This window comes from Microcaecilia unicolor, chromosome 10 (genome assembly GCF_901765095.1).
Source record: "Microcaecilia unicolor chromosome 10, aMicUni1.1, whole genome shotgun sequence".
NCBI classification, from domain to species: domain Eukaryota; kingdom Metazoa; phylum Chordata; class Amphibia; order Gymnophiona; family Siphonopidae; genus Microcaecilia; species Microcaecilia unicolor.
In genome coordinates, this window is record NC_044040.1 from 58,859,411 (window position 1) to 58,886,944 (window position 27,534).

The window sequence follows — 27,534 nt, forward strand, 5'->3', positions numbered from 1 at the left end:
ACCTATCCATCCCCATCCTGTTGGACTATCACTGAAATGCTTTGATGTTCCCATGCATATCTCCTATCCACCCCCACCCTGTTAGACTGTCACTGAAATGCTTTGATGTTTCACTTATATATACTGTCATCTACCACATTTGCTTATTTCTGATCTGACGAAGAAGGGCAACCTTCGAAAGCTAATCAAGAAATGTATTAAGTTATGTGCAATAAAAAAGGTATCATCTTATTTTCTTTTCCATGTTTTATTTTATTTCTATTGATTACCTTTAAAAGTGGACTAACACGGCTACCACACCTCTCTACTCGAAATACATGAGGTAATTCTATAAATTGGTGCTTAGATGAACACACAATTTACACGTGTCATAGGTGCCCATAATTGTTAGTTATGTGCTGATATGCACTAGGGGCTATTTTATATTATAAAGTGGAATCTAAATTTATAGTGTGTAACTGCAGAAGGGTATGTACATGGGCAGAGCATTGGTAGGTCATGGGCATCATGATAAGGAGGTGTCTTAGTGGAGGAGTAGCCTAGTGGTTACAGCACCAGTGTTAACCTTCAATGGTGGCCGGTTCAAATCCCATTGCTGCTCCTTGTGATCTTGGGTAAGTCACTTAACCATCCACTGTATTATGTACAAAGAAATTTAGATTGTGAGCCCTCCAGGGATAGAGAATTACCCAGTGTACCTGAATGTAACTCATCTTCAGCTACTAGTGAAAAAAGTGTAAGCAAAATCCAAATAAATAAGGGGCCTTTTTACTAAGCTGTGTAAGCGTCTACGCGTGCCCAATGTGTGCAAAATGGAGTTACTGCCCGACTACCACGTGGCTCTTGCGGTAATTTCATTTTTGGCGCATGTCTGATACATGCATATGAAAAATATTTTTTCTTTTCGGGCATGGATAATGGATGCGCGTCAAGTGGCATTTGATGCGCATAGGTCATTCCCGCCCAGATTCTTTACCAGTAGGTCAATGGCTGGTGGTAAGGTCTCAGACCCAAAATGGACGTGTGGCAATTTTGGCAAAAAAAAGAGGCATTGTTGTAGGCGCGCTGAAGAATAATTCTGTGTGTGCACAAAACACACATCTACACTATCACAGGCCATTTTTCAGCACACATTAGTAAAAGGACCCCTAAGAGTAGCAGATGGAAAAGCCAGGAATAAAACCCTATTTTATAGAGCAGCTGTCCTTCCCTACTGAAAACAGAACCTTTAAGGGGGAAGGGGAGGTGAAAGGACTGCATCTGAAAGTGGAGAGGAAAATCCTCATTGGAGTCAAGGGGAAAGGAGGGAGGCCAATGTCCCGCTCATGGTTCCCTTACATTTATGCGCTACACAAGTTAGGTACCCTGTTACAGAATAGCGCTTTTTAATGTTTTATTATTTTTGTAGACGACAATATGTTGCAATTGATTCCTATATCAAAACATATATATTGGTAGATCCTCTAGATGAAAATATTTAAGAAGACGACAAGAGTTCTTGAATAATGGAATAGAATATATACAAGAATGGATAAATGCAGATAAAGGGCATGAGCAAAAAATTATAAAACTAATAAGAATATGAATACTGTATAGGACCCTTAGTAAAGACAGCAATTACATAAATCAAATAGTTACTACAACCACTGCTACTATGGTATATATAAGGTGCGTGCAGTGCTTCATAGGTACATAAAAGAGATGGTCCCTGTTCAATAGAGCTTCTAGTCTACTCAAGAGATGGGCACTGAGGACAGATGAACAGTAACGTGGTAACATCTATCCTGCAGTTCAGTCAGGATGTTAGGCCAACATTTCCTTTCTGCTCTTTTTCCCTTGCACCCAATAACAAATGGTTAAAGAACAAGGGAATCTGGAATGGAAATCAGCTACAGTTACTGAATTGAAGGTAGTAGATAAACACCCCCATGCGACACACCTTTCACAACCTGTGAAACCCACATTCTGGCTAAGACATACAAACTATTCCAGAAGTGGAATTTTGAGAGTGATGGAAGAGGTAGGTTGGGAATTGAAAGCAGTGTCAAAAAAGAGAGTTTTTAGGTGAAATTTGAATGACGTGTAGGGTAAGATGAAAGAAGATAGATAATGGGAAGCTGCAGAATGAATACACGTACCTGAGCACAAGAAGTGTGATTGAATATAGAGACACATAGATCACAATAGCCAAAAAAGACTACCTGGCCCATCCAGTCTCCCCATCCACATCAACTGCTCATCTCTTCATTCCCTTGCATCCCCCCCCCCCCCCCCCGAGATCATCTGTACTTGTCCAATGTATTCATGATTTTAGATACTATCTATGTTGCCACCACTCCACTGTGAAGCTGTTCCTTACATCCACCACCTTTTATGTAAAGAAAGATTTCCATATTTATTTATTTATTTGATTTGTATAATCTGCCTAGGAAGAGTATCGTTTAAGGTGGCTCACGAGTAAACACTTGTAATAAAATAGACAAATAAAATTTAGATTCCTTCTAAGTCTACCTTCTTTTACCTCCATTCTAAGACCTTTCATTCTAGAGCTTTTCTTCTGTTGAAAGTGGTCTGTCTCCTGTGCATGTACATCTTGGAGGTATTTAAATGTCTCTATTGTATCTCCCCCATTGCTCCTTTCCTTCAGGTTATACATCTTTAAGTCTGTCTCCATATGCTGTATGATGAAGATCTTTGATCATTTTAGTAGCCTTCCACTGAATCAACCCAATTTAGTTTATATCCTCTAGAAGATGCAGACTTCAAAAATATGCTCCAAATTAAGTCTCATCAGAAACTTTTACAGAGACACTATCACCTCCTATTTCCTGTTGACCAAACATGTATCCTCCTGGTTCTTGCTATCACCTTATCTATCTGTTTGGCCATGTTAAGATTATCAGATATGATCACCCCCAGATTCCATTCTAGTTTTATGCATTGAAAAACTTCACTACCTATATCAGTGCTTCTCAACATACTGTAGTCTTTGAGGCACACCTAGTCCCATCAGGTTTTCAGGATATCCACAATGAATATTCATGAGATGGTTTGTAAATCTATCTCATGCATATTCACTGTGGATATCCTGAAAACTTGATTGGACTAGGTATGCCTCATGGACTGGTTGGAAAAGCATTGACCTATACTATACAGCTTCCTTGGATTTTTGTAGCCCTACGTTTTTTAGCAATACATCTTAGCTGCCAAATTTTAGACCATTCTTCAAGCTTCACTAGACCATTATGTTTTCACACCTTCCTCTGCAGATTTGGGTATCATTTGTAAAAAGGCCAGTCTTTCTTGATTGCAATATTGTTTATGTAACTGTTGAAAAGAACTGGACCAAGGAATGATCTCTGCAGCACACAACTTTCCTTAGAAAGAACACCATTTACTATTACCCTTTGCTCTCTCCTAGTCAACCTATTTATAACCAAGCCTGTCACCTTAGGGCCCATACCAAGGGCATTTGTTTTTTTAGTCACTCATATAATACTGCATCAAGGCCTTGCTGAACTCCAAGTATACTGCATCTAATGGTCTCTGATCCAATTCTCAGGTCACACAGAGAAATTGATAAGATTCCTTTTTTTATTATTTTATTCATTTATAGATTATACAACTCAAAAAGAGATGATTAAGAAATTTGAAAATAACAACTTAAATCGATTATCCTTATTAACAATTAAACTGAAATAAATATTTCACTTTCGACCATTATACTAAGGCAATTTTGATCCAAGAAAAGGAAAAAAAGTCAAATAGTAATTTAAAGAAATTAGAAATTAAAAAAAATTTAGTTACTGCTTCCCACCAAGCCTCCTCAAGCCTATCATACAGTGTGCTGTTAGTTAACAATTACATTAACATCCTCTTTAGTTAACAAAAATTCCTCTAACTGCTTAGGATCAAAGAATTGAAATTTCTTAGATTGAAACAATATTCGGCAAATACAAGGAAATTTAAGTACAAAATTAGCCCCAAGGGCTAAAGTCCTCGGGCACAGGGCCAAAAAGGCCCTGTGCCTTTTCTGAGTTTCTCTAGAGAGATCAGGATAAATTCTTATTTTAGATTCTAAAAACAGTGAATCCAAATGTCTGAAGGAAAGTTTCAAGACAGCATCTCGGTCCATCTCCAGGGCAAAAGAAACCACCACAGTAGTTCTCTGAGTGATAACTTCCAATGAAGATTCTAAAAATGATGTCAAGTTCATGCTGTCTCCTGTTTGCGGTTGAGAAGTTCCACCATCCAATTTTCTGTTACTTTGTAAATACTGTGCCCGAACTATAGGAGGCAGTGAATCACTTGGCATCCCTAATATTTCTGCCAAGTATTTCTTCACCATATCTATTGAGGATATTAAGGGGGATCTAGGAAAATTAGTTTGTCTCAACTTAAGTTTTCTAGATTGATTTTCCAAATATTCTAAATGATGAGGTAAAATTTCTATCCCTTATTGAGACTTGTCCCTGAGTTTCTAATGTTTGTTATTTTTCCCCTAATTGTTTTATCCCAGAGATTTGTCTGTACCTGCAGGAGGACTGCTTCAGACAATACTTTTATTTCAGCAGTATTTTTAGCAGTTATTTATTGCAGAGAGGAATGTAATGTAAAAGTCAAATCTCAGAGTGACTCCATTGTCACTACGGCAGGTTTAACCAAAGTCCCCAGAACAGAAGCAGGAGGGGGAGCGCTCAGAATCTGGTTCAACATAATCACAATTTGTGAAGGCATAGTTTGTGGGGAAATTCGCTCTTCCATCAAGCCAGTCCTAGGCATTTCTGTCGGCGTAGGCAGGTTCCCTCCCTGCTTGTTTGCATCCCCATCTGGAGTCCAAGTTGCAGGACCCACCTCCGCATCTATCCCTCTTGGCAGTGGGGGAGCCGCACGCTGAATGGGGCTCAAAGAAACCCTGTTTACACTGCTGGCCAACTCAGAAACATCTGCGCCAATAGCAGGAGAGGAGGCTTGCCTGGGACCCATCGTCATCCCAAACTGCTCCAATGTCGGTTGCTGCTGGAGGTAGGTCCCATTGGGGGTAGAAGGAATATCCCGCACTTGCCTCTCCTTTTCCCCATATCACAGAAGATTCAGAGATCCTTCGCAGTGTTTGCTTGGAGATAGTCTGGGCGCGTCTAAAGCAGTAACTCACTATGCGGCCATCTTGGATCCTCCGATAAGACTCCTTTTATCAAGACCTACCGTTGTAATTTACTGGATTTCACAAACTGCATTCAGAATCTGAATTATGTTCTGTTTTACCAGCAATTTTGTTAATTTACTCACCTCCAAAGTCAGACTAGCCTGTCTGTGGTTCCCAGCCTCTACCTTACTTCTGGGTTTGTGAAAAGAAACATCAACATTTTCTAATCCACAGTCTTGCAGAACCACATATAACTCAGAAGAAGTATTGAGATGATAAAACAGTGGAGTTTCCAGAAGTATCCTAAGTTGCCTTAATATCCTCCTGTATGTCTGTATGGCCATACCACTTTATCTACTCTTAGTTTACCTAACTCCTCTCAAGCAGAGTCTTCAGAAATTGTTAGTTGTCACTTCCATTCCTATTTGTAGCAGTTTTCTGTAGTTCTAATCTTGACCCTTTCTCAGTAAACAGAAATACCTGTTTAGCAATTCTATTTTAATATCATCAGCCTCTACATATTCTTCCCTTTAACCTGAGTCAATATTGTAACTTGAGAAGAGGGCTACATAGTAATAGTGATGAAGGTGTAAGATAAGCCAAACAGCAGACTGTTGAATGGACTGAAGGGGTGACAGGTATGTGCAACTTTCTTTAAATGTCAACTTACTTTCTAACCCTTCATACTCTCTTACCTATTGTTCCATCTTTGCTTATACCCTACACTGTCAATTAAAATGTTCTATTACGTATTGTGTTGACATTATAAGTAGTATACTTTGTATTATTTGAATATTTTTACTGCTGTAATTGTCTATTGCTCATGTTTGATTTATTCTTACTGTATACCGCCTTGAGTGAATTCCTTCAAAAAAGCAGTAAATAAATCCTAATAAATAAATAAGTAAAATGGGATTCCTGCAAAGAATAAGTTGCAGTAGTCTAAGGAGCTTATTTTTGAAGCATATAGATATCTACAAATGCCCAAATGGACGTCCATGTTCTTGAAACGTCCAAATCCTGATTTTGCAAGGGCACAAAAGGAAATCCAACACTGTAGTATATCCAAATAGCAAGTGGGTATGTTGTGGGTGGGACTAGGGAGGACCCAAAATCAGGATATCCAACTGTGGTAACTGAACAGGAAGAAACATCCATGTTTAAGAAGAAGGAGGCCCTAAGTTAGACCTCTTTCAGTCATGTCCAGGGTACAAAAAGGTACTCTGGTTGAGCAGCTGACCATGACCAGTGGTTGCTGTCCCCTTCCTTCTCCTCTGAAAGTGAAACTGAAAATTGATACCAGACTCTATGACAGCATCAGCAATTATGAGCATTCTTAGCAAACCAGTAAGCAACTTTGAGGAGTAGCTTAGTGATTAGTGCTGTGGACCTAACACCAAGGTACCCAAGTTCAAATCCTACTTCTACTCCCACGTGCTACAGACAACACAGGCAACATTTTAGCTCTGCTTAGCAAAAGAGCCCTTTAATTAAGGGCCAGTGGTGGCCAGTATTTTGCTGACTACCGCAGGCTTTGGACACAGATATTCAATGATGGGCTATGTTTTGGCACCGGCATTGAATATCCAGGCACACACAACTGGATAAGACTTATCTGGTTAAGTAAGATAATCAGCACTTAACTAGTTACAGTGAACCACATGTAGTGAACTTTTTACAAAGGCATGCTAGCATTGTTAGTGCATGGTAAAAATAAGTGTGCATTAAACACTAGAGATGCCCATATATTCCTTGAGCATCTCTAACATTTAGCATCATTTAAATCATTCGTTTGCGCTAACAACACTACTGTGCCTTTGTAAAAGACCCCCATAGATAGGACTGTGTTTTCCCCCTAATTCTACAAAGTTGCCAAAAATTACGTGCGCAAATTTGGGTGTATGCCCAATTTGTGAGCACAATTTAATTGAATAACGAGCAAATAATAGACTTTTAAACAAGCAATTATTGGTGCTAATTGAAATCAATTAAAATGTACGCATGTAATTTTAGGTGCGTGCCTCAATTTTATGTGTGTCCCAGAAAAGGAGGCATGGAAATGGGAGGATCATGGGTGTTTTGAGGCAGAGTGTGGGCGTAGATTCCAGTTACGCACACAATTATAGAATAAGGGGGTTGTACACATAAATTTAGGTGGGGCATTTGTACCACGTTTTCAATGGTGCAAATGGATATGCCTCCATTTACACGTGACCACTGCACTTAAGTGTTATTCTATAAACCGCTCCTATTTTTAGAGGCAATGGACTAGCACTTATGCATTTCTTTCTGCACCAAATTTTTAGGCGTGATTTATAGAATTCTCCTCTCTATGTGGTCCTATTTTTTGGTAAACATTTTATTGTATACAAAACTGCCAATGACAAAGTACCAGTGGCGTTCCTAGGGGGGCTGACACCCGGGGCAGATCGCCGATGCGCCCCGCCCCCCTGGGTGCAGCGCAACCCCCCTTCGGCAAAAGGACACCCCTGGCGAAAGAACCCTCCCAGGTGTACGCCGCTGGAGGGGGTGCCACGCGCCTGTCCGCTTTGTTTGTTTCCATGCTCCCTCTGCCCCGGAACAGGAAGTAACCTGTTCCGGGTCAGAGGGAGCACAGAACAAAAGTAGCAGACAGGATCGCGGCACCCCCCCCCCCCCCAGCGGCGTGCACCCAGGGCGGACCGCACCCACCGCCCCCCCTTTAGTACGCCACTGCAAAGTACCAACAGTACAGCCAATTAGCTAGACAAAAGATTAGAAAGAACAATCCAAGAGGCAGCAACCAACCAACAATATACAGGCACCAAAAAAGGAAAATCCATTAACTGAGAGCACCAAGTCATCCCTCCCACTTCCTCATAAAAAAAAAAAATAATTAAGCTTTCAATATACGACTGTGGGCCATGGGTGTTAAGGAATCCCCAAAGGGTTCCCAAATTATACAGAGATATTTTCCAAGGATCAAATTAGTGTTGGACACCTCACAATGTTCTAAGGAAATTTATGTAATCATCAAAGTTCGCCTTCGTGAAAGAGAAGGCGAATTTGGCTGGAGCCAGAGTAGCAGGATACGTTTTTTCCCCATTAAAGTCGAATGCTTAACAAAGTTCAAAAATCCTTTAGGCATGGGGCAGACAATATCAAAATTCCCAAATAAAGCAGAGGGCCTTGGGTATGCGTTCCTGTTTATATGGTTACCTTATCCAGTTAAGTGCTGAATATTGGCACTCAACTGCATAAGTGCTGACTCTGGACAGCCTACAAAATAGTCGGTTACAACTTAGATGCTAACTGGGTATTATCAGCACTATCCGGTTAAGCATGCTGAATATCTGCGGTTAGCACCGAACAAGCAATTAAAAAAGCTAGGAGCTGTTTCTGGCCATTAAAAGCTTTGAATATTGATCCCTATTTTTTTTTTTTTTTTGCATTGGAGGTTTTTTTTATCATTGTTTACTGGTTAAAACCTAAAATCAGAAGCCCTATATAGGACATAGTAATCAACATGGGCTACTGTTAAGGCATGCTATTTTACCACTAGCTTGTGTGCACTGAGATCTAGTTACTAATAACTGGAGTTAACAGTAAAATATCATATCTTAATGGTAGCCCATGTCGTTAACTTTTCCCATTAGCCTGCAACAGTGACGTACCGGGGGGGGGGGGGGGCGGTGGAGGCGGTCCGCCCCGGGTGCACGCCACTGGGGGGTGCTGCGGCGCACGCCTGCTCCAAGTTCGCTAAACTTCTTTGCTCGTTCCTGTTCCGGGGTAGAGGAAGCAGTAGCGAACGAGCAAAGAAGTTTAGTGAACTCGGATCAGGCGTGCGCCGCGGCACTCCCCCCCAGTGGCGTGCACCCGTGGGGGTGTCATTTCACCAGAGGGGGGGGGAAAGGTGTAATTTAGTGGGGGGGAGGCGCGCTGCACCCGGGGGGGGGGGGGGCGCATCGGCGCTACGCCCCGGGTGCCATCCAGGCAAGGAACGCCACTGGCCTGCAAACTGCTTTTTGAAATTGAAATGCCTTGTTTTAAAGTGATTATTGCAACATTTTAATGTTGTACACAATTTAGTTCTTACATGGTGGAGGAAATATTTTATAAACAGTAATAATATACACATGCCCCCAACAGTGAGCATTCTAATTATTAACTAATTAACTATTATTAATTATTTTTTAACTAATTAACTATTATTAACTATTTCATCTATGTGTTCAATTATATTAAAAAGTAAGTTTTCGGTTCTCATTTTAAATAACAGGATAATAGTTAAAGGACAGGACTGACACAAATGACAAATACAAGTTGCCATCTAGTGGCTAGAAAGAAGAAACCAGGCTTTCACAGTGATTCAGACTTCATCTACGATTCAATATATTTATTTTTAAGGACTTTAGACCGTAAATGAAGAAGTCACCTGTCAATCACTGTAGAAAGGCATAGTTCCCTTGTCCAATATATTGAACTGATAGAGATGAGACAGTTTTTATTTTAGGTCTTAGGAATTGTTAAAATTGTAAACTGCTGTGAAAGGCTCCTCAATGGGCAGTATATGAAGACTATAATTAACTTGGAAACATATGTGCACATATGCATATATATGCTATTATGCTAATGATATATGCACATAATTAGCATTTAATTATTAGTGCATGCTTTATAGAATTACTCTCTGGAAGCGGATTGAGAGACAGATTGAGAGAAAAAAAAGAGTTTTTAATAACATTTTTATGCTGCCAATCTCTAATTCTAACTGGCTCACATTTTACATCCATAATAACATAATAAACATATTATAAAACATAACATGACAAACAATCTGCCTTCTGGATCATTTTCCAGTTAATGTAGGTAGCTTGCTTCCATCCCCAAATACATGCAATCAGAGCCTGATGCTAATTGCAGCTTCAAATTAATTAGAATGAAAATGTCTGCTGAAAAAATAAGGCTTTTTTTTCCCTAAACAGTTAGCATCATTTATCATTTGTAATACCACTGGGAGTATTTTGTTTCCATTCGGTTGGGCCTGCAATTGAAAATGAATGGGCTCAAGATTCCACAAAATATATCTGCATGAATGATGGATTTGATATCAGCTGAGTTTCATCATACTTTAGTATTCTTTGTAAATTTTAAGAACTAAGTTTAAGTAGTGGAGGAGTGGCCTAGTGGTTAGGGTGGTGGACTTTGGTCCTGGGGAACTGAGGAACTGAGTTTGATTCCCATTTCAGGCACAGGCAGCTCCTTATGACTCTGGGCAAGTCACTTAACCCTCCATTGCCCCATGTAAGCCGCATTGAGCCTGCCATGAGTGGGAAAGCGCGGGGTACAAATGTAACAAAAAATAAATAAAAGAAGAATCCATACAAAGGGCCCTCTGAATTGGGGGAACACTTTGAACTTTATTCTCCATGCCTTAGGTAACCAGTGTAACGCACCTAATTAGGGAGTAATGTGTGCAGATCAAAATTCTCCAGTAAGTATATGGCCTGCTGTGTTCTGGGCATTTGTAGTACCTTAATAGAGGTATTAGGCAACCCAAGATACAAAGAGTTGCAACAATCTGAGTCAACACTAGGGACTGCAACACAGTTCCAAAATCTTCAAGTGGCAATACAAGTTTTAATCTACGCAGTTAACCATGATAAGAAAAAAGTAGAATGAGCTGAATCATATATTTGCACATTCATTGTCTCTGTGATTTTTGTCATACTGACAACATAGCTTCCATAATTTCTTCATACTATAGTTTGTTAGATCCAAGTTTGATTATTGTGCTTTTGTAAATCTATGGATTTCCTATCCATTTTTGTGCTGTTATCATGCAAATTTCTCAGAAAATGTAATCTTCCTATCATGTAATTAATAATTCAAAACAAAATACATCACTTCCTCTCAATACCTACATGACAGGTGAGGTTGGGCTATCTGTTGTATTAGACTCTCTATGATTCCTCAAGGAACTGAAGGATGTATCTTGGCAATATATGTCACTTCCTTTTCCTGCTGTGTGCTATAATTAAAGCAAGAAGTTGAGACTTTGCAACTAGTCTGCTGTGTCTGAAATATGTTACTTAATGCGAGAAATAAATTAGCAATGGAAAGTTGTACATGTATTCCAATTTTGTTGCCTCCGTATTTGGCAAGTGATTGTACTATAAATTTTAAGAGTTTCAAGAGCCAGTTTCATAATTATGAAGTTACAACTGATCTGGAGGAACAGTCGATTAAAAAATGCACCGCTATTATCCTGGCATGTATTGGTGCAAAGGTATATGAACTGTATAAAACCCGAACCTTTGAAAGCAATGCCAATAAAAGTGATGTGAATGAGATTCTTGATACTTTCAAACATTACTGCATTGGAGAAACAAGCTAGACTTATGTACATCCTGAATAACTGACTGAGGGAACTCAATAATTCTTTTGATGCAATCTAACACAAGTTACGCGTCTAATAGGGTCATGCGAGTACAGAGATCTAGAGGATTCTTTCATTTGGGAAAGAACTGTTATTGACATCAGGGATGATGCTACAAAGCAGAAACTTCACCATACAAAAAAGCTAACCCTGTATGACACCATCACAATATCCTATGTGAACGAGATTGCTTTTAAGCACATAAAGGACATGATCAGCTAGGAAAAAGTCCAGCAGCTGTCCCAGCATGTCACAGCACAGGCGAACACAAGCACCCAAGGACCCTGGGTAGCTAGAAGCTGGCCAGAAGGGTATATGTTACTACTGTAATGGCAGTCATGAGTCAAAGAAGAAAGCATGTCCTACATGTGGGAAACTCTGTTTAAAAAGAAATCATTTTGCCACTGCATGCAGAAGTCAGCTTAATGTACACATACTGGCAGATGAGGATAATAGAGAAAGCCTTTTAGCCTTAAGAAGAGGTAGAAATAAAAACATGAATAAGTTATGCACATGCTTACAGATTGGAGACAAGTTGAAGCTGGTGAGTTCCAGCTGAATACAGCGGACATGATAAATCTCTTGCCAGAAGAGACAGCAAGAGAGATTCTCAGATTGGGATATACTGCACACTAGAGAGTTGCATGGGGACAGAAATCTTACCCATCCCCGCCCGTCCCTGCTGGAATCTTACCCATCCCCACCCGTCCCCACTGGAATCTTACCCATCCTCATCCATCCCCGCAAAAATGTAACCCATACCAACCCGTCCCCACCGGTCCCTGCAAGAATTTAACCCATCCTCACCCGTCCCCGCAAGAATTTAACCCATCCCCACCCATCACTGTAAGAATTTAATGGTACATAAAAGAAAATTCCAGTCAGCTCCCTCAGTTGAGCCACAGCACTGTAGGCAAGGAAAGAATGGAAGCTGAAACTTGGAACACTCTGGTGTGCACATGTAAGATTTGTCTCTGATTTACTGGCACTTTGTGCTGAGAGGTCACCACATGCATGTGCCAGTAGGTCAGGTGAAATCTGATGCTCATGCCTGTGTTAGAGCTGAGGTCTGCTCATCAGCAAAGAGGATTAATTGTAACATAGTAAGTGACAGCAAATAAAGACCTGAATGGTCCATCCAGTCTGCCCAATAGTCACGCTCATTATCAATTCATGATTAAATCAATGAATGTGATATTATATACTTGATTATGGTCTTTCTTTTGTGTTTCTGGAACATAGACCATAGAAGTCTATCTGGCCCTATCCTTATGTTCCAACTGCTGGAGTTGTCATTGAAGCCCACTCCAGTCTATGCGTCTTCTCATTTGTGGGACACAGATCGTAAAAATCTGTCCAGAACTGTCCTTATGTTCCAGCCACTGAAGTTGCTGTCTAAGCCCTTTCCAGCCCATCCTAAACCAGTCTTCCATATATTAGACACAGACCATACAAGTCTGCCCGGTATTGGCCCTAGTTAATCACAGCTAGAGTCGTCATCTAAGCATTACTTCACACATCCACACACATGCAGCCATTTAAGGTTAGGTTTTTATAACTTCCATTTTCTAATTAGAGATCCTCTGTATTCATCCCACACCTTTTTGAATTCCATCCTCATTTGTGTCTCTACCACCTCCTTAATGGAAAATTTTCCACATTTGTGCTGTTAAAGCGAGGAGGAGGAGGAGGAGGAGGAGGAGGAGGAGGAGACAGCACTCAAAGAACTTGGTACTCGGTAGATGAGAGGCTGGTGCAGGTGTAGTTTACACTTCCACGGGAACACCGCAGAACTGCTTCCATCCCCATGGGAACCCCACAGGAACTGCTTCCGTCCCTGCGGGAACCCCAGAGAACTGCTTCCGTCCCTGCGGGAATCCCACGGGTTCCGCGGGACTCCCGCAAATCCCGTTCCCATGCAGCTCTCTACTCCACACTCTCCTGAGGCTAATATCTACCTGTTTTGACAACACCTAGCTACAAACAATGGGAATGATTACAACCAATCTGATGAATCCTAAAGACAGAGCTACAAAGTAGATTTCTACATCACGAGATGAGACACAGCCTTTGTTGGGAGCTGAAATATGTCAGTGCTTTCGGCTACTCTCAGTAAACAAAGATCGTGTGTTGGGGGATGGTGCTGCTGAAACAAACACTGTGGACAAGCACATAAGTGTGTGACCAGCTTCTGGACCTCTTCACTGGTTACGGTAAATTGGACAGGCAGCTGCACTTAGAAGTCCAGACACCATTACAACATTTGCCAGTTGCTATCATGGAAAAAGTCAAAGTGGAGTTAGAGGATCATAACATTCTGATTAAGATTCAAGAGCTGTCAGATTGGATATTAGCCCTGATGGTGGTCAGAAAACTGAATGGGAAGATCAGAATATGCATAGATCCAAAACCACTCAACTGAGCTCTCTGTTGAAACTATTTATTTATTTATTTCCAGGTATTTGATATACCACAAATTAATCCTATACAGGCAAACTAAGTGGTTTACAACAATCTAGTAATAAAACACTACACTGAGAGGATGAGGAAAGGAGTGGAGAAGAGGGGCAGGATAGACAGAATAGTAAGGAAAAAGAGAAAAGAAAGAGGAGGAGGGGTCACTACACCATGCCAACCACGGAGGATATTCTCCCAGTTTTACATAATGCTAAGGTAAGTATGGTTTCTAGCATGTGGTCCTAGATGAGCAGAACAGCTCATCTAGTGACCATGTTTGAGGCTTTGTTTGGGAAATATAGGTAGTACAGACTTCCGTTTGGAATCTCAATGGCAACAGAAGAATTTCAAAGGCACCTTCATAATGCACTGTCTGGCCTAATAGGGGTGGCCTGTATCGTGGATGACCTGCAAGTCTATGGTTGTGGAGATACAGTTGAACAGGCCCAAGCAATCATGGTCATAATCTCAAAGCCTTCTTATTCAGATGCAGCCAAAAAACTATTCAATTAAACAAAAAACGTTATGCCTCTGTTACTGGAAATAATTTAAATGTTTTTAATATCCATTAAAAATGTTACAAAATTGTCACAGTCCTAATATGATATTTAAGAACAAAGAGCCGGGGAATATTTTAAGAGCACTCGCTAAAATTTCTCCACCACTTACAGTGGGGGAAATAAGTATTTGATCCCTTGCTGATTTTGTAAGTTTGCCCACTGACAAAGACATGAGCAGCCCATAATTGAAGGGTAGGTTATTGGTAACAGTGAGAGATAGCACATCACAAATTAAATCCGGAAAATCACATTGTGGAAAGTATATGAATTTATTTGCATTCTGCAGAGGGAAATAAGTATTTAATCCCTCTGGCAAACAAGACCTAATACTTGGTGGCAAAACCCTTGTTGGCAAGCACAGCGGTCAGACGTCTTCTGTAGTTGATGATGAGGTTTGCACACATGTCAGGAGGAATTTTGGTCCACTCCTCTTTGCAGATCATCTCTAAATCATTAAGAGTTCTGGGCTGTCGCTTGGCAACTCGCAGCTTCAGCTCCCTCCATAAGTTTTCAATGGGATTAAGGTCTGGTGACTGGCTAGGCCACTCCATGACCCTAATGTGCTTCTTCCTGAGCCACTCCTTTGTTGCCTTGGCTGTATGTTTTGGGTCATTGTCGTGCTGGAAGACCCAGCCACGACCCATTTTTAAGGCCCTGGCGGAGGGAAGGAGGTTGTCACTCAGAATTGTACGGTACATGGCCCCATCCATTCTCCCATTGATGCGGTGAAGTAGTCCTGTGCCCTTAGCAGAGAAACACCCCCAAAACATAACATTTCCACCTCCATGCTTGACAGTGGGGACGGTGTTCTTTGGGTCATAGGCAGCATTTCTCTTCCTCCAAACACGGCGAGTTGAGTTCATGCCAAAGAGCTCAATTTTTGTCTCATCTGACCACAGCACCTTCTCCCAATCACTCTCGGCATCATCCAGGTGTTCACTGGCAAACTTCAGACGGGCCGTCACATGTGCCTTCCGGAGCAGGGGGACCTTGCGGGCACTGCAGGATTGCAATCCGTTATGTCGTAATGTGTTACCAATGGTTTTCGTGGTGACAGTGGTCCCAGCTGCCTTGAGATCATTGACAAGTTCCCCCCTTGTAGTTGTAGGCTGATTTCTAACCTTCCTCATGATCAAGGATACCCCACGAGGTGAGATTTTGCGTGGAGCCCCAGATCTTTGTCGATTGACAGTCATTTTGTACTTCTTCCATTTTCTTACTATGGCACCAACAGTTGTCTCCTTCTCGCCCAGCGTCTTACTGATGGTTTTGTAGCCCATTCCAGCCTTGTGCAGGTGTATGATCTTGTCCCTGACATCCTTAGACAGCTCCTTGCTCTTGGCCATTTTGTAGAGGTTAGAGTCTGACTGATTCACTGAGTCTGTGGACAGGTGTCTTTCATACAGGTGACCATTGCCGACAGCTGTCTGTCATGCAGGTAACGAGTTGATTTGGAGCATCTACCTGGTCTGTAGGGGCCAGATCTCTTACTGGTTGGTGGGGGATCAAATACTTATTTCCCTCTGCAGAATGCAAATAAATTCATATACTTTCCACAATGTGATTTTCCGGATTTAATTTGTGATGTGCTATCTCTCACTGTTACCAATAACCTACCCTTCAATTATGGGCTGCTCATGTCTTTGTCAGTGGGCAAACTTACAAAATCAGCAAGGGATCAAATACTTATTTCCCCCACTGTACCTATAAGGTAAGAATGATTTACAATTGCAAGAATACAAGGAAATAAATGCTATATGCTTGTAATTTCACTAGCAGGTACTGCAAGATTTAAAAGTATGTACTCAGAGTATGGCACTAAATTTTAAAAGTGACCATGTGCTATCAGTATAACTTTAAAAGATACCATATGCTCAGAACACAAAGAGACTATATTTTTAGCTTTAAAAGGGTTTATTAAGTTACAACATGATTAATGCAATCATATAAATAAGGTTACAAACGAGAGATAGTTCTTTTAAGAGATCTTTACAGATAATCTGTACTTAAGTAAAGTAGCCAGTTTAAAAGTTAAGGTTATAATTTAAATTACAGGAGAGTCTTTGTTACAGAGCTGAGTGATGAGCCGCATGGTCACAGGAGGGGTCCTCATGGCAGAGCAGCAGATTCCCAAGAAGCAGGTCCCAAGAGGAAGAGGTCCCGAGAGAGTGAGCTGTGCTGTTTCCAGGCCTTTTATAATGTTCCCTGAGTCCTGGATATTGTAGTTTGCAGGGGATCTTGGGTATTGTAGTTTGCAGGGAAGCATGGTCACATGTTTCCTGGATATCTGCTGGCAAATGGCTTTTCTATAGCTTGAGGGCTGTGATAGGTGGAGTTTCTTTTGTCATATAGATCAGTTTGAGTCATAGGAGTCTCTCTGTCTGCTTCAGTTTTTTGTTCTCTAGAGATGTCTTGGTGACCCTCCCAGCCAGCTTTTGTCTCTGTTAAGTGTTTGTAATTGACTAGCCCTGCTATCAAAGCCAGTTTCTGCTGCAGTTTCAAAATATATTTTTAAAGCTGTATTTTTGTATCTGATTCAGCATAATCAATATTATGCTACACATTTCAATAATTCTGCTGCATATTTAACTCTGACAATTGAACTGACATCATGTTACACCTCCACTGCACATCTGTAGTTTATGGGCCATGTGCTGTAGGATGAAGGACTGATACCAAACCCCTTGAAAGCTGATGTGATAGACAATATGCCAGTGCCCATAGATAAATAACAATAAAAGGTCAATCAGTGGGAGCAATCAACCAAATATGTATTTTAAAGCCAATGCTGTCAAATGAATTTCAGTTGTCAAAATTAGCCTACAAGTACTACCATAAATGTTTAAATTTAAAAATTTAGACCTCAGAGGTGACTCATTCCATATGAGCGATATGCACTCATGGCTCACTTGAATCTTCATAGGTCAAAATATTATTTGAATTTTGTGATATTTTTACAATTTTATTTTTGATATAATTTCACTTATCTACTCAATAATAATTTTTCTTACGACTTCAAGTCTTGTAATAAATTCATTTTAAGACTTAAGAAAACAGCACACTTATTTATTTGATACATACTTCAACAAAAGATAGGACCCCATAGCCAACGTGGGCCATGTTTTGCTTTCGCTTTGCTACTTCCATAGCATCTGCTATGTGATGCTAATTAGCAGATGTGAAGTTATGCTCTTACAGGACCAGCCCTGGAAGCAGTGAAAGCGAAACAAGAGGTCCTATTTATTTGATACACGTGCTTCAACAAAAGATAAGTGTGCTGTTTTCTGTTTAAGGGCCCCTTTTACCAAGCAGCAGTAAAAAGGAGCCCTGCAGTGGCAGTGCATGGGTTTGCTTTGTGCTGAGACCCCCTTTACTGCCTCCCAGAAAAAGGAAAATCTGGGCAGTAAAAATGCATCCAACGACAAGTTTCTTTTTGTCTTATATTAGCAACCTTGTGGTCATGAAGCTAGCAAATTATTATTTAAATTTGAGCTTATTGTCAGGTAGGGAGCTTATGCATATTATTTCATCCTACTATGAGTCAAAGTTTTAAAACTTGTTGAGAAGTGAGAACCTCGAAAATTAAATATTTAAATTCAGCAACAAAACTTTACTTAGATGAATGAATTTCATGATGATAAATGATGTTCAAAGAAAATAACTCAGCAGATTTTGCATTATTATTGCATGGCAATGCAAAATTTTAAAAGTAGAGGAATGGCTTAAAGGTTAGAGCATCAGCCTTGGTATCCAGAAGTGCCCTGTTCAATTCCTACTGCTGCTTCTTGTGATATTAGGCAAGTTACTTAACCCTCCACTGCCTCTGATACAAGCTTAGATTGTGAGCCCAACAGGGAAATAGTGTACCTGAATGTAACTCACCGTGAGCTACTTTTGAATCAGTTGTGAACAAAATCTATATACATAAAATAATTGTGAAAATTGCTTATATTCTAGTGACCCTAATTCTGCACCTAGAAGGAATCTTGTTCTAAGACTTTGCAGACTGTAGTTTGAGACCTCCAAGAACTTTACTCAAAGGTTAGTCAAAATTAAAGAGTGGGAATTATTTCTTTGACTTGTGGGCTCATTTTCAAAAGAGAAGGATGCCCATCTTTCGACATAAATCGGAAGATGGACGTCCTTCTCCCAGGGTCATCCAAATCGGTATAATCGAAAGCCATAAGTATGTAAGAACATAAGTATTGCCATACTGGGAAAGACCAAAGGTCCATCAAGCCCAGCATCCTGTTTCCAACAGTGCAGGTCACAAATACCTGGCAAGATCCCAAAAAAGTACAAAACATTTTATACTTCTTATCCCATAAATAGTGGATTTTCCCAAGTCCATTTAATAATGGTCTATGGGCCAAACCTTTTTTAAACTCCGCTAAGCTAACCGCCTTTACCACATTCTCTGGCAACAAATTCCAGAGTTTAATTACACGTTGAGTGAAGCAAAAGTTTCTCCAATTCGTTTTAAATTTACTATATTTTAGCTTCATCGCATACCCCCTAGTCCTAGTATTTTTGAAAAGCGTAAACAGACGCTTCACATCTACCCATTCAACTCCACTCATTATTTTATAGACCTCTATCATATCTCCCCTCAGCCGCGTTTTCTCCAAGCTGAAGAGCCCTAGCCACTTTAGCCTTTCCTCATAGGGAAGTTATTCCATCCCCTTTATCATTTTCGTCACCCTTCTCTGCACCTTAACTAATTCCACTATATCTTTTTTGAGATGCAGCAACCAGAACTGAACACAATATTCGAGGTGCAGTCACACTATGGAGCGATACAAAGGCATTATAACATCCTTATTTTTGTTTTCCATTCCTTTCCTAATAATGCCTAACATTCTATTTGCTTTCTTAGCCGCAGCAGCACACTGAGCAGAAGGTTTCAACGTATCATCAACGATGACACCTAGATCCCTTTCTTGGTCCATGACTCCTAATGTGGAACCTTGCATGACATAGCTATAATTCGGGCTTCTCTTTCACACATGCATCACTTTGCACTTGCTCACATTAAACGTCATCTGCCATTTAGATGCCCAGTTTCCCAGTCTCATAAGGTCCTCTTGTAATTTTTCACAATCCTCCCGCGATTTAATGACTTTGAATAACTTTGTGTCATCAGCAAATTTAATTACCTCTAGGTCATTTTTAAATATGTTAAAAAGCAGTGGTCCCAGCACAGACCCCTGGGGAACCCCACTAATTACCCTTCTCCATTGAGAATACTGACCATTTAACCCTACTCTCTGTTTTCTATCTTTTAACCAGTTTTTAATCCACAATAGAACACTACCTCCTATCCCATGACTTTCCAATTTCCTCTGGAGTCTTTCATGAGGTACTTTGTCAAACGCCTTCTGAAAATCCAGATACACTATCAACCGGCTCAACTTTATCCACATGATTGTTCACCCCTTCAAAGAAATGTAGTAGATTGGTGAGGCAAGATTTCCCTTCACTAAATCCATGTTGATTTGGTCTCATTAATCCATGCTTTTGAATATGCTCTGTACTTTTGTTCTTAATAATAGTCTCTACCATTTTGCTCGGCACCGATTTTGGACATACCCAACTGCACTCCGTCGCAGGGATGGCCAAAATTCAAGGGGGCATGTTGGAGGTGTAGCGAAGGCGGTACTTGGGCGTGCCTAACACTTGGATGTCCTTGATCCATAATCAAAATAAAGAAGGATGTCCCTGACGAACACTTAGACGTTTTCACCCGGACCTGTTTTTATTACGACTAAGGCACAAAAAGGTGCCAGAACTGACCAGATGACCACCGGAGAGAATCGGGGATGACCTCCCCTTACTCCCCCAGTGGTCACTAACCTCCTCCCACCCTCAAAAAATATTTAAAAATATTTCGTGCCAGCCTCAGATGTCATACTCATGTCAATGACAGCAGTATGCAGGTCCCTGGAGCAGTTTTAGTGGATAAGTGCACTTCAGACAGGCGAACCCAGCCCCATCCCCCCCTATCTGTTACATTTGTGAAGGAAACAGCGAGCCCTCCAAAACCCACCACAAACCCACTGTACCCACATCTAGGTGCCCCCTTCACCCGTAAGGACTATGGTAGTGGTGTACAGTTGTGGGTAGTTGGTTTTAGGGGGGGGGGTTGGGGGGGCTCAGCACACAAGGTAAGGGAGCTATGTACCTGGGAGCAATTTATGAAGTCCACTGCAGTGCCCCCTAGGGGTTGGCGTCCTGGCATGTCAGGGGGACCAGTGCACTACAAATGCTGGCTCTTCCCATGACCAAATGGCTTGCATTTGGTCATTTCTGAGATGGATGTCCTTGGTTTCGAAAATCGCTGAAAATCAGAAACGTCCTTGTCTAGGGACGACCATCTCTAAGGATGACAACATTTAAGGATTTGGATGTTCCTGACGGTACTTGCGAAACGAAAGATGGATGTCCATCTTGTTTTGAAAATACGGGTTTCCCCTTCCCTGGATTGGGATGTTTTACAAGGACATCCAAATTGAAACATGGACGTCCCTTTCAAAAATGCCCCTCCAGGTGCTAATTTATAGAATTGCCTCCTTAACTTTATTTGGTATGGCGGTTCTTATATTCTCTTTCTTTTGTTTGATCCTGAAATTTCCTTTGAGCTATTTAGGCAATAGAGTCATAAGCCCTCCTTAACAAATATCTGGGAATTTCCACATTTTAACTCTCTTTCCTTCCTATCTAGCTTAGCCATTGCAGTGATAGCCTTTACAAGAGATAACAGAATACACCTCCATCCAGAAGGCAGTACTTTTGAACCCTGAATCTGGACTCTAGATGTAGCCACTGTGCAAAGGATTGGCAAGGGAACAGAGAGGAAATGGGAAGGCAGAAGGCAGTTGTAGGTAGAACTACAACAAAACAAAGGACACAAGGATGGGGTCTGTGAGTAAAACATGATAAAAATAAGGCATTGAGGGGTCCTTTTACTAAGGTGCAGTGAAAAATGGCTTGCGTTAGTGTAGACATGGGTTTTGGGCATGCACCGATCTATTTTTTCAGCGTGCTTGTAAAAAAGGCCTTTAAAACATTTTTGCTGAAAATGGATGTGTGGCAAAATCAAAATTGCCATGCATCCATTTTGGGTCTGTGACCTTACCACCAGCCATTGACCTAGCGGTAAAATCTCACGTGGTAACCGGGCGGTAATGACCTATGCGCGTCAAATGCCACTTGGTGCGCATCCAATACGTATCTGAAAATTGGTCACCCATATTGGACATGCACCAAAAATGAAATTACCACAATATCTACACGGTAACCGGGCAGTGACTCCATTTTGGCGCACATTGGGCGCATGTAGACGCTTACAAGGCATAGTAAAAGGGCCCCTTAAAAAAGTAGAAAGGGGAGAACAAGACAAAAGTGGGACAGAAATAAAGAATGAACGAAAAGAGGAAAGATAGATGAGGAAAACAAATTAGGGGAAGGCTAAACTTTCAAGCTCTTGCCTGCACAATGAGGATACTGGAGCTCTGACAGGGTCCACTGACTCCTCAAACAGAGCTCTGAGGGGAATATGCTCCTCAGCTGGAGTTCTGTCCAACGGGGAGCCAGATGGCTCTTGGATAAGCAAGAGTCATCAATTCCGCCTTGTGCAAAACCAAGTTTGACACCCCTTAAGTTCACAATATGCAAGCAATAACATGGTATAGAAAGAAAGAGCTCCTTGCTGGAGGCTTCCTGCAGACTCACTGCGTTCTCAAATAACTGTACAGCTCACAAGCACAATAGAGCAGAGATTATGGTGTTGAGAGAGGGCTTTTCTTAAAGGCTATCATATCACCCCAAAGAGATATTTACTACAATAGTACAGTACATGCAGTATTTTGTTATGTTAAACCGAGCCTGATCATTGGACTTATTGAATGCCTGCTGCATGGCACTGTATCTCCAGAATATGACCAGAATACAATTATAATAAAACAGAACTTTAGACCTACATGTTTTTTTCTTTGTGAGAACAGATTGTCTGACTGTTACATGTATAGTAAATGCAAGAAACAGCTGTCATTTCTCCAAAGCACAGTATTAGCTTATTGCACTGACTCAACCTTGCTAAAATGCTTCACTAACTATAGCAGGTGAAAAAACATTATGGAAAATAGACTTGAGCTCTCTACAGTATTCCCTGTTAGGGTTTGTGCAATGGTGTATTGGCAAATACATTTTAAAACAAAAGCATGTGCGAAAAATTAGTCAGTTATTAATAACTGCTCCATGAAAACTAGTTAGAACATGCCAGCACATCTGAGCTTGAAAAGAAATGTTGCCTAATGCTTGGAAAATTCTTCTTACATTTTAAAAACATTTCTTAAGACTGTTCTTCTAGCTAATTAATACTGTAAGTTATTGAGTTAGAACTCTAATAATTAATATCTATATTAAATAAAGTTTTTACATGTTGGCCATTATTTTAGAAACATGTTCACATGTGAATTGGAGACATTTAAATAATGTAGCAAAGCATTTAGACCATCCTTAGAGACATACTGGTTATTTATTTAATTTATTTATTTATTGCATTTGTATCCCACATTCCCCCACCTATTTGCAGGCTCAATGTGGCTTACATAGATTTGATAACATTGTCATATCAGGATATCAGATACAGTTAGTGATGTGTGGCAATTAGGAAGGGAGGAGAGAAGAAGGAGAGAGTGAGGTGACTTAGTAAGGTTATAGGTTCTCATTGTAGGCCTTGTTGAAGAAGAATGTTTTCAGAGATTTTCGAAAGATAGTTGTTTCGTTGATTGCTTTCAAGTCTGTAGGTAATGCATTCTTGTCCACTCTTTATTTTTTATTAAAATTTTATATACTGCCTATGTCATAAGGCGGGTTTCAATAAATAACACATCCAGGGGATTTATAATGAAAGGAACACCATAAATCAATAAGACAGAGGGCCATGTTCAGGCCATGTTTGGGCACTGGCATTGAATATCTGGTCATATGTTGGCTGCTAAAAATTGTGGATTGGAAACTGAATGACCGACAGGCGGCGGAGGTTAGTGGTAAATGGAATCTGCTTGGAGGAAAGGAAGGTGAGTTATGGAGTGCCTCAGGGGTCAGTACTATGGCCGATTCTGTTTCATATATTTGAAAGAGACATGTCTGAAAGGTTAGAAGGAAAAGTTTGCCTTTTTGCAGATGACATGAATATAGCCAATAGAGTGAATATCCCAGAGGGAGTAGAAACCACGAGAAGAGGTCTCCAAAAATTAGAAGAATGGTCAAAGATCTGGCAGTTAACGCCAAGAAGTGCAGAGCGATGCACTTGGGGTACAGAAATCCAAAGGAGATGTACCAGATAGGCGAGAGATTGATAAACACAGCTCAAGAGAGGAACCTTGGGGTGATGGTGTCTGAGGATATCAAGGTGACAAAACAATGTGACAAGACAGTAGCCGCAGCCAGAAGAATGCTAGGGGAATAACCAGCAGAAGAAAGGAGGTGTTGATGCCCCTGCACAGGTTGTTGGTGAGGCCCCCCTTGGAGTGTTTTGTATAATGTATACTTAAATTAAAGCGTACTTTATAGAATATGCTTTGATTTCTGCATGGAATCTAGCCCTATATGCCTAACTGCCAATAAATTGGTGGCAATCATGTGCATAAGCGCTATTATTCTATAATCTAGGTGGATTTTTGGCTTCTAAATTTAGGCGCCAGCTTATGGAATTGTTTTTCACTGTCCTTAGAATAAATATCAAATAGAGCCATTAGTACAGAGCTCTTGGAGCTGATTTTGTTGGATTCGAATCCCTTAGTCCTGTTCTTCAATAATGCAGGAATCCAGATGTCTGGGGAAAATGTTATTAAGAGAGCCTCAAGTATGTGGAGCTTTGTGATAAAATTGTCAACAGGTCTGAGGCTGATAACCTTTAAAGACACATCAAAATCAAAACCTTTTGTACTTAGAAAAACAAAACAACAACCCAAAACAGGTTGATTGACAATACTCGGGGGCATTATTTTTAGAAGTTGGACATCTCTTACTTGAAATAACTGATAAAGGAGGTACATTTGGGTCAGCAGCTTTCTGCTTACTTCCAGCTGAGATAAGTTTTCGTAGTATCATGCAAATTAAAAATGCACAATCTTAATACACACTGTATTTCCTTGATCTTATACATATATGAAACAGAGGCATAGCCAGAAGTCAATTTCTGGGGGACTGACCCCCCCATGTTAAAAATACCTCGGCTGGTAGATATCCCCAAGCCCCACCAGCAGAAGATGTCTTCTGCGGAGCACCCTGGTGTGTGCTCAGTTCGCCAGTGTGCCACCGACTTCACTGCTGCTCAGACAGCCTGGGTGGTTGTAGAATATGTCCCCCTAGGGTGCCCCACTGCTCTGCTGGGAGGTCTGTGTGGTCGGTCTGCAAAGAATGCTGGTCCCCTATATATCCCAATGGCTTATTTTTGTGCATTTTTCCCTTGGACTTTTTTTTTTTAATGGTCCAAAAAGATAGATGCACCATGCACAAAAATATCTAGCAAAATGGCAACTTAGAAACAAAAATTTTTCTAGTTCAAAAATTGCTATGTTTGCCACTCAATCTTTGGATGTTTTCAGCAAATCATCTAAAATCATATTTAAAATGATCAGAGAATAAAAAAGGAACCTTTTATGTATCTTGCACAGTAAATAATAAAATCAAGTTTCAAGTTTATTGAGGGCTTTGTATCCCGCCCATCGAACAGGTATCTGAGCGGCTTACAATCTAAAGGGGGAGGAAAAGCCAATCGCGCATGATTAATTAGTAGGACATATGGGCACAAGAGGCAAAGGGAGAGAACTACAATATCAGATAGAAAAGAGAAAGAGAGAGGGGGAGGGAGAAAACATCAGAGTCACAGGTGGACAACTGTGTCATGCATTCTCCGCTAATCTCCAAAGGCCTTTAAAAACAGGTGGCTTTTTAAATCAGTTTTAAACGGAGATAAAGTGGAGACAGCTTTCAGACTGTGAGGTAAACAGTTCCAGAGCTGAGGGCACTGGACAGAAAATATGGAGCGATGAAGAAACATCGAAGAAATTTCATGAAATGAGGGAACAACTAGAAGGTATTGTTGAGAGGAGCATAAGGGCTGAGAGGGTGTATAAGGAAAAAGATGTATAGAGAGAAATGACAGTTCCTACGTCATCCGTCATATAATAGGAGATCAACTAGTGTTAACCAAAAGTTTTCCAAATCGGACCATATCTTACTTTTACTTAAAGTGCACTGAAACCTAGGTTTAATGTATTCAAACATGGGACTTTCCCATGTGCTAAGCCCCCATTTAGGGCCCAGTTTACAAAGGTGCGCTAGCATTTATAGTGCGCGCTAACTGTGTAGACACCAAAAGGAATATTATAGCTACATGGTTAGTGCGCACAAATTTTTAGTACCCGTTAAAAAATGCTAGCGTGCCTTTATAAACTGGGTTATTTATGTGGCACTTTTTAGGACTTTTTTAAAAACAAATATTTGCAGGTTGTGTGCTAATGCTGTCATTAGCACTCAAGACCTGCAAAAAATTAATGTGGGAGCATTTAGCACGTCCTATTTAGGAGGCACTAAATGCCCCTGTATTTAGTCTGCGTTATCCAGTTAGTGTACGATAATTAGAATGTGCTAGCTGTATAGCATGGGAAGGCCCACTCCCTGCCCGTGACACACCTCCTCTACAAAAATATTTTAAAAAATAGTTAAAAGCATGCTTAGTACACGAAATCAAGCAAAATACCGCAAATTGCTTTAACGGATTTTTATGGTAACTCGTTCCTTCACGCAAATGCTGCATTAAGGGCCCTGTTTACTAAGCCGCGCTGTAGGTGCACTAATGATTTTAGCTCACTCTAAAAATTAGCACACGCTAAAGCTAGAGACATCCATAGGAATATATACGGGTGTCTCTAGCATTAGCGCGCGCTAAAAACGAGCACTTAGTAAACAGGGTCCTAAGTGCTTAATGCCCTTTAGTAAAAGGGCCCCTTAATTAACTCTGCTGAATATATTTCGGACCGGTGCACATACTTTAGATGCCGAACTTTGGGACCCTTTTACCAAGTTGTGGCAAAAGAGGGCCTGCGCTGGTGTCAGTGCGTGCTTTTGAAGTGTGCCAAGGCCCCCTTTTACTGCAGGTGGTGGTAAGGGCTCCCATGCTAATCTGGCAGTAACTGGGCAGTGATTACCACTGGGTACACACTGGCGTTACAAAAAGAAAAATATTTTTGTAGCACTGGATATGACAGTGCGCTGGGGGTGGAAAGTAGCTCAGCGGTACTTCCTTTTTAGCGAGCTGTAAGTCCTCATTGGGCTTAACGCCGCTTTGTAAAATGAGTCCTTTGTGCATCCTGTACAGAATTACCTCCTTTTTGCAGATATATTGCTCCTAGTCATTAAGGGCCGCTTTCCTTCTGCTCCTGATTACTTGGCCCAGCTGTTCACACTTTTTGTTCTTACCCAAACCCTTTGTTCTGCTAATGCTTGTCAACTCACACTCCTCCCCCCCCCCCCCCGTAAATAAATAAATATCTTGAACCCCTGACTGGCTTGTGGTACTGAAGGACCAGTGTTGTCTCTTCCTGCATTAAACTTTGACAACTTCTGCTCATGATTCTTATAAGAAGGTAATAAAAATGGTTCTCTTTACTGTACAGTCCTCCCCACTGCCCTTACCTGAATTGTATCATAATGTAGGCAATTGTCTGGAAATGAATTCATATACGTCTAGAAAAATGCAGTCAATTTCCCACAGACTGAAAACTTACTCTCTTTTTAAATTAATTTATGGACAGAAAGCATGATGGAAGGAAAGTTAATGCATGGCAAGTTATAATAAGCATCACAAAGAGAATGATACAGGAAATTAGTACGATAAGAAAACAATGAAGAGAAGAGGAGGTCAAGCGTTGCCAGGGAAATGG